Below are 15,030 nucleotides of genomic sequence, written 5' to 3'. Positions count from 1 at the left end.
CTTGTTAAGAGACTTCTGAACCCCTTAAGCCGTCAAAAAGCAAGTATTTGTTACATTTTCCTTACTCCCTTTTATGTCTGCATTTTCTATTGCCATTCACAAACGTCTGTAGGACAATGTTAATCCATACCTGTGTTTTAAAATTGCAAAGTATTTACAACTTGCAAACCTCCTGGTGCAGATGGATAATCAGAATCGTCCAGCTCTCTCTCCACCATCTTTCCATGCCGCCATAATGGCGGGCATGAATGTCCTGGCTGATGCTCTCAAGACCATCAACAATTCCTAAAAGAGAGGCAGATGCCAGGTTCTTATCGGGCTGTGCTCCAAAACCATCGTCTGGTTTCTAACTGTGATGGTGAAACGTGGTTACATTGGCAAATTTGAAATCACTGATGACCACAGAGCTGGGAAAACTGCTGTGATCTTCACGGGCAGTTTACACAAGTGTGGTGCAATCAGCCCCAGATTTGGTGTGCAGCTCAAAGATCTAGAAAAATGGCAGAACAACCTGCTTCCATCTTTTCAGTGTGGTTTCACTGTCCTAACAACGTCAGCTGGCATCATGGACCACGAAGACGCAAGACAAACATACACAGGAGGGAAAATCCTGGGATTCCTTTTCTAGGGATGTAACACATATGTGCAAATAAAATGCCTCAATGGAAAACAAGCAGAATTGTCCAATGTAAACAACACCTCCCAATTGTACAGCAGGTTGTTCACAGAAAAGTCTTTTATACAACAGTTGGCAGGATTCCAGGCACTTAGGCAAAACACCCTGGGGAACATAGAAAATAATATTTGTCCAGGTCATATTCCCCTTGATATTAAAAACCTTCAATATTTCAAAGAAATTACATCTCATCTCTTCTTAATCCAATTTTCCCCCTGAATTCAGTTGTCTTGTTAAACTGTGATGCCCAGTAGATCTTTGTTAGTGTCCTAAGGCTGCACTGCCCAATATGATAGAAACAGTTACATGTGGCTATTTAAATTTAAATTAATTAAAATTTAATACAATTTAGAATTGTTCTTCAGTAATGCTGGCCACATTAAAAGTGCCCAGTAGCCATGCATGGCTGGTGGCTACTGTATGACACAGCACAGATATCCATCATCATGGAAAGTTCTATTAAACAGCACTACTCAAAAGGCAACTTTTTATTTTTCCTTCTGCTTTTAACCGGGAAGTTACATTTTGGCATAAAGTAAATGAATTTTCAAAAAGCTAGAAGTGACCAGATAGTTTGAAACTGCAGATTCAGTCTCAAAATCTAAACCAAAATAATTCCAAATATCAGTTACCAAAGTGAATGAAAATAAACTAATACAAGACTTCTCTGCCCACTTCTGCTGGCTGAACACCAAGTCATCTTTCAAGATTCAGCTCTGGGACTTCCCTGGTGGTCCAGTGGCTAAGGCTCCACATTCCCAATGCAGGGGTCCAGGTTCGACCCTGGTCAGGGAACTAGGTCCCACATGCTGCAACTAAAAGATCCCACATGCCGCAACTAAAGGATCCCACATGCCGCAACTAAAGGATCCCACATGCCGCAACTAAGACCCAGCGCCCAGTGCAGCCAAATTAAAAAAAAAAAAAAAAAAGATTCAGCTCTCCCAGAAAGGCCTTCCTGACTCTGCTCAACCCCCATGGGCCACCAGAAAAATGATCACTATCCCGCTCACTGAATTCTGCCCATGGGTCCAGCAAGGCTCCCAAATAAAAATATTTTTATCTACTTAATTGTCTCTACCTCTGTCTCTAGATGTTTAAGACCATGGACCTTAGCCCACTGGTCATTATAACCCCAGTCTGCACATACCTAGTAGGGAACATAATAAAAACTAAACCAGCCGCCAGTGCTGAGAAAGGTCTCTGCTCTCTGCAGGATAACTCTTTTCTTGTTTTTAGCCTTTTCTCTTTTTCAAAAATTTGCAAGAGGCTATGAAAAGTTCATCATCTGAAAACACTGGGAGTGTTGCAGTCAGGAGTGATGGGGCAAAATGTCAAGTGCGTGGAACTGGGGAGCCCTTGCACTTCCCACCCACGGGTGCAAGCCGATCCCCTGGGGAGCGTGTGAAGAGGTTCCAGCCGGTCTGGGGTGGAGTCCGAGAGTCTCTGCAACAAGCTCGGTGATGCTGCCGCCGCTGCCGCCTCCAGTCCCCAGGCCGCGCTCAGCTCCTCAAAGACAGAGGTGGGAGCCCTTTAAAGCCCAGGTGGCACCTTGGTCCGCGGAGTTGCAGTCCCTGCGCACTTTCCATGGCTGCCAGCGGGGACACTGCCAGCTGTGCCGCTCTCTCCCTGGGGGACAAACCTGAACTCGACCTGTCCCAGTGGACACACACACTCCCGCGCACATGCACACATATCCACGCACACGCGCACGCACTCGCACACACACGCATGCGTTTCCTTGGTGGTCCTCCCTCCCTGTGCGCCCGCAGCTCGCATCTGTGTCAGGTACCCTGTGGGAGCGCTGCGACCAGACCTGCAACACGGAGCCTGCCATCCAGGGAGACATCCGGCTGATCAAGACAGCCCACTGAGGAAGGCAGGAGTGGATAGGGATGCTGGAAGAATGTGTCAAACATGCCCCTTCTCTCTAGGAGACTCAGTCTATACTGGGCATCCCTGGCACCGTGCATGGTTCGCCAAGAGTTGAGCATCGGCAAATCCAGAATTACCCCGCGTTGCCTAAAATCGTGTGTGTACAGTGACTGTTACATAATATACCATGCACGTCTGTTTTAATTGAATTGAACAAAGATGCAAATACTTTGTCTGGCAGCTGCTCAGTTATTATAGGAAGGGGGAAACGTCCCTTAGCAAGTCCCGGGTGGTCAGAGAGGCCCCCAGAGAAGTTGGCCTTGAAGCTGAAACTTGAAGGTTAGGTGGGTAGCACCCAGTGTCAGCCACCCAAGGAAAGGGCAGGAGAAAAAGCATTCTAAGGCAAGGGATGAGCTGCTGTAGGGCCTGGAGGGAGAGATAGGGTGACCTGGACGTGGCATATAGCCCAAGGGGAGGATGGGACAGCCACCAGGATACAGAAGTAGAAAGGCCAGAACCCAGGTTGGGTCCCATCTCTCCCACATTCTTACAGATCGGCTCAGTTCACAGTTATTTCTTCTTCCACTAAATTCTACATCAGTTAACTATGGCCCATCATCTGTTACCTGGATTTTGTGATTTTTGCAAATGTCTCATTTACATGGGAAGCCCCTAGGGGAAAAGACAGGGCTTGATTTTTCTTCGTGACATTGTCACACTGCGTTTCATACAGTTAGCGCTCAGGAACTATTTCTTGGACACATAAGTAGGACAATTAGAGAGGCCAGGGTTTTTATAAGTGCAGCAGGCCACGTTTCCCGTAATGCATCTGTTGCTCTGAGGATTCTAAGTGGGTCTTGTATTCTGTTTTTTAAGACATCCCTGACTTATTTCAGATGCTCAGCACAGCGTGAACATAAGTTGATCAACCTTCTCTAAATCCTTTTTCTGTGTTTTTAACAGTAGTGCTTTACGCGGGAGATCTTGCAAGTGCATAGTTGCTTCCTGTTGCTACAGTTGGTCTCTTGGGTGAATTCTTCTAGGGCATTCTGTGAAGGTTCCGGCCCTTCCAGGTGGCAGTGCTGCCTACACTGTGTGTTCCAGCCTGGGCCTAACCCAGCAGCGTGAGAACGCCTGGTGGGACCAGAGAAGGCTCCCGGCTCCCAAGCCCCGACTTCCCTCTCCCCCGTGCCTGCCCCGTGGAAGGTCAGCAGGGCTCTTCTGCCCATCTTCCTCCTGCTGCTTCCAGCCAGCTTTTGAAAGCTCCAAGCTGTGACCTCGCATGACCTCTGACACTGAGTTGGCCAAACCCCAGCTCCTGGTAGAGCCAGCTTCCAGGGGAGCTTTGAGGAACCTCAGAATCCTGTACCTGGGTCCTATTGCTAGCAACCGTTTCACTAACAGAACATTTTTAAAGCAAATGTGCTGCACCCTCCTTTACAGGTAGTGCTATGTACCGTGTGTTTTTTGAAGCACTTGATAATAGTAACTAATTTGATCTTCCCGGAAATTCTCCAAAGAAAATGCTTTCTTACACTCTTCTCTTTTTCACAGGGGAGGAAATGAAGTTACAGAGCTGGATCCAGGTTCTGAACCAGCAGGCTCTACTGCCTCTTGCTTCGCTTACTAAGAAAAAAAATTCCTTTTTTTTTCTTTTGCTGTTCCTAAAAATGTCGTTTATACACATCCATCTCTTTTCTAAAACCCTGTCAAAATGACAGTAAAGGAATTTTTTTTTAAAAAGTATTGACCCAAAATTATAGAAAGAAGGAGAGAAAGAGATAAGAGCAGTCAAGAAAGCTCAGTGATTTCTGAAGACACAGTGGAAGGAGGCTGGTATTTCTTTACATGAAGCCCACCGGGTGACAAGCCCCGACAGTACAGCGGGTTCCCATCAGCATCTCACTGCCTCACTCTTAGCTGTGAAGGGATGGCCAAAGTGTGCATTTAAAGAAATCGTCATGAAAAACACCGCATCTGTTACAGTTCTGGAAGGAAACAGATGGCACACTCAAACTTCGACATTTAAAGGAAATTTAATGGGGTGACAGTTGCCAAAAGTAGGCAGTGCCCACAGGTGGCTCAGTAGGAGGGAGGGGTTGCTAGGATCTGGAGAATGTAGCTGTTTGGAGAGGCCACGGCCCTGGAGCTGTGGCCTTTGGGAGAAGAATCTCGGCTTCCCCAGTGGGTGGGAGAAACCTGGGGGAATCAGCCCCTCAACTCACGCTCCTTTGCCCGAGTCTCCCACAGGCCAAGCCCAAACAGAAGCTCAAGGGCAGAGGAGACTACTGATGCCACCTCCGTGGCAAAAAGCAGAGAATCTGTATGGCCTTCAGTGTAGGTTGGTGGGGTCAATGGAACATATTTGTCACCAAGACCAAAACAAGCAGAGGAGTGACAGGAGGAAAGGAAGATGCAAAGACAATGCAGAGAGCAGAAGAAACCATAATTAATATCCTCGAAGAGAGAAGAGGAATATACCTTTTCCATCATATATCCCATGTATGATATGAAAAGGATTAAAGAAGGAAGAGACCATGGGTATCATGAACTTTGGGTGATTGTGATGCGTCAGTGTACATTCATCAACTGTAACAGATGTACCTCTGGTTGGGGGATGGATATTGGGGGAGGTTATGCATGTGGAGGGGACAGGGGTTATACAAGAAATCTCAGTACTTTCACCTCAATATTGCTATAAACTTAAAACTGCTCTAGGGGCTTCCCTGGTGGCACAGTGGTTGAGAATCCGCCTGCCAATGCAGGGGACATGGGTTTGAGCCCTGGTCCAGGAAGATCCCACATGCCGCAGAGCAACTAAGCCCGTGCACCACAACTACTGAGCCTGCGCTCTAGAGCCTGCTAGCCACAACTACTGAAGCCTGCGTGCTGCAACTACTGAAGCCCTCACGCCTAGAGCCTGTGCTCTGTGCACCACAATGAAGAGTAGCCCTGGCTCACCGCAACTAGAGAAAGCCCGCATGCAGCAACGAAGAGCCAACGCAGCCAAAAAAATGTTAATTAAAAAAAAAGAACCGCTCTGAACAACAGTCTTAATTTAAAAAAAGAAGAAGCATTCTCATCTAGACCTTCTTAGGATGCTATTGGAAAATGTCCTTCAGTAAAACAAGGGAATGAACCAAGAAAAAAGGGAACGTAGGCCCCTAGTATATATAAGAGAAACATGTGTGCCAAACGGATCCATCAAGAAGTAACAACATAGAAGCATGTAATTTAGAAATTTGGAGGTTTTTTAGGGAAAAAAATAGCTGAAAGAATTGAAAGAAGTCATCCCTGGGGAGTGGAACCAGGGGTAAAGAAAGGAAGGAGACTGCTATTTGTCAGTGTCATCCTCTGAGCACTGTTTTAAGGCTACATAGAACATGACTTTCATAAAAATTGAAGTCAATAAATGACTTTTTATCTATCACCTGGCTGCGTTTGGTTTTTATTCCCCCAGTCAAAATGCCTCAGGAACACTTCCCACCCCTCCCAGTAAATTAACCTCCATTCATTGGTTCACCAAGCTATTTCCGTTTTCTGTCTGCCATAGACTGTGTTTAGGCAAAAGAATTTATAAATATGTTAGAGAATTCCCACCCATGAAGAACTTCCCATGTGATTAAGAGGCGAGAAATAAACGATTTCATTATAATAAATGAGACATCAGAAGTTAGATGGTGCCAGTTATAACTGTTACAGGAGGTAAGAAATGAATCTCTGTGAACAATCGTGATCAAGAAAAGCTCCAGGATAAACGGGGATCTGAAGTGGGTATTAGTATGGTTAGGTTTTGGGGAGAGAAAAGGGGTGAGTGTCCAAGACTGAGGTGGGAGCCGAGAAAGACAAAATCAGGAATAACTCAGAGAACGGCGAGCAGATAAAGGTCTGGTTCAGGGTGGGTTACCGGACCAGTCGCTACAAGAGAAAAGCCCTTTAATGCATTCATTCCTTCTCACAGCAAGCATTTATTGTACCCGGCACGTGTCAGGAGCCGCACTGGCTGCTGGGTCTGCAGCGATGCTCTGCCAAGGAGGCCAAGGTCGACTGGACAAGAGACAGCAAGACAGCCGTGGGCCATCCAGTCGGGGTTTTTCCTGTTTCCGTTTGCTGAATCCCTGACTCTAGAAGAGAGCCAATCACAGCTTAGGCTTTCGTGGATGTTAGCTCATGAAGTTCAAAAAAGATAACAGGACTAATACAGCCAGACCGAGCACGCCGCTTGCTACAAGAGCGCCCAGAGGGGGCCTCACTCAGTCTTAGGGAGGCAGGAAAACTTCCCAGCTGACTTGAGAGAGAGAACAAGTGCTGTGTTTTTTCAATTCTAATGGGAACACTTTTTCACTTAGGACATACCCGAGAGTGGTATACATCTCGCAATTCATAGGTGAATTGGGAACATTGTTTCTCTTTGTCAGCGGCATATAAAATCATGGTGCACCCTGCAGGCAATCACATCTTGGGCTTGTTGAGATGTGGTCCCCAAGCCAGAGTCTTCCCTTTCCAGAAATCTGCACGGCCATTAGAGTCGCCAGGTCTCACAGATTCCACCTCTGTAAGGACCCTTGTGTACCCCCACTCCTCCTCACCACCCCCTACAGTGTGCTCCTTCAGCTGCTGGCTCCGCTTCCTCTGACCCAACCCTTGTCCTTTCCCGCCTTCCATCCATCCCTCAACCAGGCAGATCGTTCCTTCAAGACAAAGTCTCCACTCAGCAGCATGGCGTCCAAGGCCTTCTGAGACCCGGTCTCCACCAGCTGCCTGTTTCTCCACCTCTCCCACTCTTGCACTTGGCTAACTCCCAGCTTATTTTATGGACTCTAAGATGCCATCGGTGGTAAGTCACACCTTTATTTTATGGAACATTAAGAAAGAAAAAGAGACTCTCAATCAAATGGTGACATGCTGTCTCAGGCCAGGTGCCCCAGGAAAAACGCCTCTGAGGAGATTTGAGGGCAGAAGGTTGATTGGGAAGGCTCCCCAGAACAATAGGGGCAAGCGAAGGAGCGCCGAGGAGATATACCAGCCCCATAGGGAGCCCAGCAGCGGATGGCCCTACAGAGTCTGCCCACATGAAGGTGGGAGGAAGAGCTTTGAACCCCACGTAGACTAGTCACTGAGCATAGGGTGTAGCCTTGGGTGAGGCAGGTAGACCCCAGCTGAGAGCTGTCCTCTGTCAGCACTCTGAGAGATGAACTTGACAGAGCATGTGGGCAGCGCCGACCTCATCCACTACAAACGCGTCCACTGTAAGGTGGTTTCTGATATGATGTGTTAGGATAGAAAAGCTGGGCACCTGCCAATCAGTTAAATATGCTATATATGTAGTCGATTCCCTTTCTACTGACATCATTTAGAGTTAGTTTTGGTGACCTGCAACAAAGAATCCCCATAATGCAGAGTAGAAGGAGGTCCCAGAGGGAAAATGATACACCTAGTTTGTTTTTTTTAATATCGAAATTATTTTTAAGTATATAGTTCAGTGGTGTTAAGTACATTCACCTGTTGTGCAACCATCATCACCATCCGTCTCCAGAACATTCTCATCTTGCAAAACTGAAACTCTGTCCATTAAACAGTAACTCTTCCTCTCCCCACCCCCACCCCTTAGCAACCACCATTCTACTTCCTGTCTCTATGAATCTGATACTGTAAGTACCTCATATGAGTGGAACTGTACAGCATTTGCCTTTTTGCAACTGGCTTATTTCCCATAGCATAATGTCGCCAAGTTTCATCCGTGTTGTAGCATGCAAGAGCATTTCCTTCCTTTCTAAGGCTGAATTATATTCCATTGTATGGGCATACCACATTTGTTTTTCCATTCATCCATCAATAAACATTTGGGTTGCTTCCACCTCTTGGTTGCTGTGAAAAGTGCTCCTATGAGTGTGGGTGTGCAAATATCTCTTCAAGACCCTACTTTCAATTACTTTGGGTATGTACCCAGAAATAAGATTGCTGGCTCATATTGCAGTTCTATTTAACGTTTTGAGGAGCTGCCACACTGTTTTCCATAGTGGTTGCACCATTTTACAATCCCATGAACAGTGTACAGGGTTTCCAATTTCTCCACATCCTTACCAACACTTGCTATTTTCTAGGCGTTTTTATTTTTTAATAGTAGTCATACTAATTGGTGTGTGGTGATATCTCACTGTGGTTTTTATTTGCATTTCTCTGATCATTAATGATGTTGAGCATCTTTTCAAATGTTTTTTGGCCATTTGTATGTCTTTGGAAATATACCTATTCAAGTCTTTTGCCCATTTTTTAATCTGGTTATTTGATTTTTGTTGTTGTTGACTTTATATATTCTGGATATTAACCCCTATTGGATATATGATTTGCAAATTATATTGTAAACTCTTGAACTTCATACTTTCCTGCTGCCTCAACAACTCCACAAACAAGCTGTGAACACTCAGCCCAGGTGACCAGGTGCGTCAGTGTGATAAGGCTGATCTCTGCTTCAAATTCCTTTCTTACGCCCCCGTGACCTAGTGACCTTCACATGCACCAAAGCCTTTTTCTTGTGTACTCCACGCTGACCTCCAATAAAGATGCTGTGTCTCTCAGCCCTCCACTTGCTGGGCTGAGCTGGCTCAACACAAATATTTCCCCCATTCCACAGGCAGCCTTTTCACTCTGTTGATAGTGTCCTTGGAGGCACAAAAGTTTTAAAGTTTGCTGTAGTCCCATTTGTCTATTTTGCTTTTGTTGTTTTGGTGTCATATCAAAGAAATCATTGGCAAATCCAATGTCATTAAGATTTCCCCCATGTTTTCTTCTAGAAGTTTTATAGTTTTGGGTCTTATGTTTAGATCTTCTATTTATTTTGAGTTAATATTTTTTATTTGATGTAAGAAAAGGGTTCAACTGCATTCTTTTGCACTAAGACATCCAGTTTTCCCATCACCATTTGTTGGAGAGATCATCCTTTCCCAATTGAATGATCTTGACAGCTTTGTCAAAGACATTTGACCATATACACAAGAGTTTATTTCTGGGCTATCTATTCTATTCCATCAGTCTATGTGTCCATCTTTATTCCAGTACTGCACTGTTTTGATTACTATGGCTTTGTAACACGTTTTGAATCCAGGAAGTCTGAGTCCTCCAAATTTGTTCTTTTTCAAAAAAATTTTTGGTATTTGGGGTCACCTGATTCCATATTAATTTTGTTTTTTGTTTTTTTTCTATTTCTGCAAAAAATGCCATTGGGATTTTGACAGTACACCTACTTTTATGCACATCAAGTTTATGGCTCCTGTGGGTATCCAAGTCCAGTAGGCAGTTGGTTAGGACTCAGAAGGCACAGAGGATGGAATCAGTCATCTTACCTAACGTTCTCAAGAAGCTTCACATGATCGTTGCCTTCCAAACAAAGCAGCAGGAAAGATAAATCCCGAAGGAAAAGGAGTTTCTGTACTGTCAACATTTGTCTTACTTCTCTGTTCATCCATAGAGTCTATACCCAGTATTTTAAAAATAAAATCATTTGACCTGATTCTCCTCAAAGAAAAAAGATAAGACTTTGCTAAAGTTGAGGGAAACCACACTCTATGAGGCAAGGAGGAGGCTACCTTTCACCCTAGTCCCTCCATCTGACCTGAGTGCTACACCCAGTGCCCAGATACACCTTGGCAAGGTAGCCTGGGGCTGGACAACCAGCCGCCCAGACCTACTGAGGTCTGAGGACATAGCCCAGGGATCTGTATTATGACCAAGCTCCCCTGAGATTCTTAAGCATATGAACATTTGAAAAACACTGAACTGGAACAAATAAAAGTTTTACCCAAAGGAATTCAACTCAGGAAATAATTATCATCATCATAGAATAGTAAAGATTCTGGCAGAGTTGTCAACATACAATACATGGTAGGGCGTTTTACAAATGTAGCATATGTTGATTCTTCCTAAGACTCTTATATCCTTATTTCTGTTTAAAATGTGAAGCTTATTCTTTAAGAAATACAATCATTAAGTATGCCTTCAGCCGTGCTACTTACTTTCTCTTTAAGTTTGAATAAAATTCCCAATCATATTTGATATCATGATTCTCATACTTGGGAAATCCTTTACACTCAGCTGTTAAAATCATTAAGCCAATGTCCTCGATTTAATCTTTAAGGTTGACCAGCCAGCATTGAGTCACCGTAATCTTCTAGGTCAGACAGGAAGAGAATTGACGTCGTTATAAAATACCACTGCGTAAGTGTCTTTGAGAAAATGGCACCCAAGTGGACACAGTTGGGTAATGAGATGTGATGGACAACAGTCCCCGGGCAAGTGAGCTGGAATGCCAGGCCCCTGGCATTGCGCCCCTCCCGGTGTCCTTGCATGAGCTGTCGAGGATCTGTGACACACTTTCTCTGACATAACACATCTCAGGGATGTATCAAGATGTTTCCTCTCCCCCAACATCAACCAGCCTATTAGGAATGATGATTTGGCCCGTACTATGCTCAAGGGACCAATGCAATAAGGGATGTTTCATACAAAGGGGCTTCCACCGTGAGCCAGCAACGCTGATCTGCAGCTAAAAACAGAGATGCACAAAAATAAACCTTCAACTTCTCACCCTGAACAATGAAGATGTTTTCCAGAAAAAAATGCACAGGATCTAAACAGCCTCGGAGGTAGCCAGCTCTTTTCTCCGGCTTTTACTTTTTAAACAAGAAAAAAATAAAAAAGGACATCAGCTGACCCAGCTGGTTTACCTCACTAATCTGTAACAGCAACGGCGCAAAAGAGAGTTATAATATAAACATGCCGGAACGGTCTTGTCCGCTTCTCTGTAGCTTTCAGCCACAAACAAAAAAGTATAACTAGCCATTAATTTTAATATCATAATGAATATAAATACTTCCATGTCAGAAGTCCATGTTAATATTCAACTCGATTTTAAAGAGACATGCCAAAAACGTGGTTCCCATCACACACCATCCTCTCTCTTGCCCTCTGTCTCTCCTCCCCAGCTTAAGTCAAGGGGAGGGGAAACTTGAGGTGATTATCGGAGGACAGAGAGGTAGATGATTATATGAATCCACATCGCCCAGGACCCGTGATGGCGTGGACAGGCAAGTCCAGGAGCCAACCATAGCCCAGAGGATCAAATGCTGAAGGCAAGGTGACTCTCAAGTTAATTCATGTCAAAATTAATATTTTAAAACATCACTCACTCTCATCCCAGGGTCCTGATCATAAGACAGGAGGATGCAAGCCCACGCCTAGGCAGTGAGCCTAACTCTGCCCTAGTGAATATTGTGGTTAAAGAAAAACAAAGAGGTGGCCCTCACAGGACCCGCGAGGCCCCAGGCAGTGCAGGAAGGGGGCGAGGCTGGGCACCCAACATCCAGAGCAGTGGCCCACCTGCCGGTCCACGTTTACATTCAACGTCCCCTGTCACTGCCACCTTCCTGCCGGCGTCCCCAGACCAGCTCCATTCCAATAAATGTCCCTAGTCCCTTCCAACTTCCAACAGGCTTATTTAAACGTCTGCTGTAGAAGCTACATTCTACTTGTGCCTTCCTTTCTGTTTTAACCACAGCCAATCCAGGCAAAGACAGTATCCTATGTGTCCCAAACATTCTAGCCACAGGGATGTGCAGAGGAGGCCTGGGGGACCTCTGCCTCTAGAGGGTGTGCGATTGGCTGCTCTGGCACACCTCTGCGCACCCCTTAGCTCCTAGATCTCTCCATCTGCATGTGGGAGTGTCCACCCTGGTGGGGTCTTTTTTTTTTTTTTTTGGCCGTGGCTTGTGGGACCTCAGTTACCCAACCAGGCATTGGACCTTGGTCCCCTGAAGTGAAAGCACCAAGTCCACTGGACTGCCAGGGAGGTCCCCGCCCTCGTGCTTTTTCAGGCCTCGTGCAGCCACTGGTTCCTCTCTCCCAACCATAAATCCACCCCCCCCCACCACACCATCCACAGTGTGAAACCACACACGCAGCTCTCCTCACTTCCCCCTTTCCCAGGGGCCTCTGGACAGATTTGGGGGTGTCGACGGAAATAATCCATAAGCAATCTACCAAAGGAATAGAAAAGAGTTTGGTCTGAGCCAAACTGAGGCCTATAGCCCAGGAGACACAGATTCAAGAAGCACTTGAACTGTGTCCTGCCCGACTACAAAACGGGGCGAGCTTATAAAGGTAAAAACCGCAGAATTAGGTAACGTAAGTTGTTTTTCAAGAATTATAATGGGAGCTGGGAAGAAGCGAGGGTGCTTGTTAAGCAAGGATCGGGTGGGGTCTGAAGTGGTTGCACGCTCAAGGGGAGACCTTGAGACCATGAGGTGGCAGCTGGCAGCTGTTCCCAGATAGTGTTCTGAAAACAGCTGGTGGTGTCCTTGAGTTTGATACAGTTCAAAATTCAAGTTCTCAGTGACGCACGAACAACGTATCTGAAGCCACATCCATAATGACCACCAGGCTCCATTTTGGACGCCTGAACCCCAGTTACTCCATTTTGACTTTTAAATGCATTCTTTTCTTGAATGGTTAAAGCAGATGTACGACGCACGTTTAAAAGGCCACAAACACGCTCTCTAGTTTGTTAGCATGAAGCTTAAGTTAAGTCATGTATAAGCCAGAATGACGTCCCCATACCTCGATGTGTGAAAATGTCTTCCATCAGGGGAAAGGGACCAGGGGAGAGAGCAACCATTCAGCGCATCTTAACTTCCAGCAGAGCTCACACCCTGGCCACTGCTCCATGGCGCGTCTGTGCCGGAGGCCGGGGGAAGTGACCCCATCCTCCTGTGCACTCAGCTCTGCTGGAAATCCGAGAACTGCCCAGGGATCAAGGAAGCTGGGTGGGCAGGAGAGACGGGCGGTGACTGTACATGAGAATTCTAGGAAAGCAGGACTTGGGGACACCCCTCGGCAATGTCCAGTCCAAGACCATTGTTCTTATCAGTGTTGGGAGAATGTGAAAAGCATCGTGTTCCTGAAAGACAGAACCACAAAATGCCAAGTGTCAGATTCCTAACACTGTGACTCACGACAACTTCTCCCCTCTTGTTCATTCTTTCCATTATTTTCTCCCGAGTAAATACTCACTGAGCCCCTGCTCAGCATCCAGGATCACTCTTTGTGCTGGTCATAGTGGCGTCAGTGACTTACTTTAAATTATTTCAGTATAGTCAGTGTGCAAGTGTGTGTGCCAGCTAGTTTCAGCTTGAATTCCCGCACGTGTGATCAGGAATGCATGCCCCGGGGGCCGTCCGCTGGCTGCACATCCTAGACACCACCCAGAGGCAGCTTCCAGGCTTCTGCCCCGCAGATCCCAGCTGGCGCTAAGGATAGGCTTTTGGAATCCTGACCATCAAACATGGGTGTTCGTTGCCGACACCAGCGACTTACTAATTATAATGAATGTGAGGAGTGGGCTCTTACTGGCTAAAACATTCAGGACAGGAGAACTGGTGTAAAATGTTGGGACTTTCAGTTTGGCAAGATGAAAACGTTCTGGAGGTGCATATGGTGGTGATGGTTGTACAGCCATATGAATGGACTTAATGCCACTGAACTGTACACTTAAAAATGGTTTAAAACGTAACTTTTATGTTATGTGCATTATTATTTTTTTTGTGTGTGCCGTACGCGGGCCTCTCACTGTTGTGGCCTCTCCCATTGCAGAGCACAGGCTCCGGACATGCAGGCTCAGCGGCCATGGCTCACGGGCCTAGCCGCTCCGCGGCATGTGGGATCCTCCCGGACCAGGGCATGAACCTGCGTCCCCCGCATCGGCAGGCACATTCTCAACCACTGCGCCACCAGGGAAGCCCATGTTATGTGCATTTTATCATAAAATTTGTTTAAGGTTTATTATAAAGCAGAAACTAATAAAAAATTTTTTTTAAATTTGTTTAAGGTTTAGACACTGCCCATCCTTGCATGAACAGGGACTAACGATAGTGAAGCTTGTCACCAGCATCCTTCAGAAAGGCCCCCAAGGCTAGGTCCCTGTGCCTCACCTTTGCTTTAGGAGGATTTCTGATTGCTTAGTACCAACAAGAAAGGTTCCAAATTCAGCCCCTCAAGGAGAGGCCAGCAAGCTTTTGCAGTAAAGGGCCAGATAGTAAGTATTTTATCTTCGTGGGTCACAGAGTCTGCTGAGATTACTCAGCTCTGCCATCATAGCAGGAAAGCAGTCACGGGCAGCACCTAAATGAATGAGTGTAGCTGTTTCAATAAAATTCCATTTACAAAAATTTGGCCCAGAACTCAGTATGCCGCCCTCTGCTCAAAATTGCTGGAATGCTACGTGTCCCTTGAGCGGTCTTTTCACACAAGGTGAGGTGAGACCACTCCTACTTGCTTTGCCGAATGATGTTTACTGCCTGAGCATCCGTGTGGTAGACCCCTTGGGTAAGGCTTTCTTACTGCATAGCCTAGAAGTGGGATGGGCTGGGTCATCAGCCTTCACACCTCAAATGTCCTGGGTAACCCCGTCATCTGCCTCAGAGAACCGG

The 15,030-nt window shown here is 46.0% G+C and overlaps 1 pseudogene across 1 annotated transcript; it reads left to right on the top strand.

The window, feature by feature from the left end:
• Positions 1 to 217: 217 nt before the first annotated feature.
• Positions 218 to 628, top strand: LOC307065641 (small ribosomal subunit protein uS8-like; annotated as a pseudogene). The gene has a single exon. The product of its transcript is annotated as a small ribosomal subunit protein uS8-like (transcript).
• Positions 629 to 15,030: the final 14,402 nt, after the last annotated feature.

Source organism: Hyperoodon ampullatus (assembly GCF_949752795.1).
Source record: "Hyperoodon ampullatus genome assembly, chromosome: 17".
Classification (NCBI taxonomy): domain Eukaryota; kingdom Metazoa; phylum Chordata; class Mammalia; order Artiodactyla; family Ziphiidae; genus Hyperoodon; species Hyperoodon ampullatus.
This window is presented reverse-complemented; position numbering and strand designations above follow the sequence as displayed.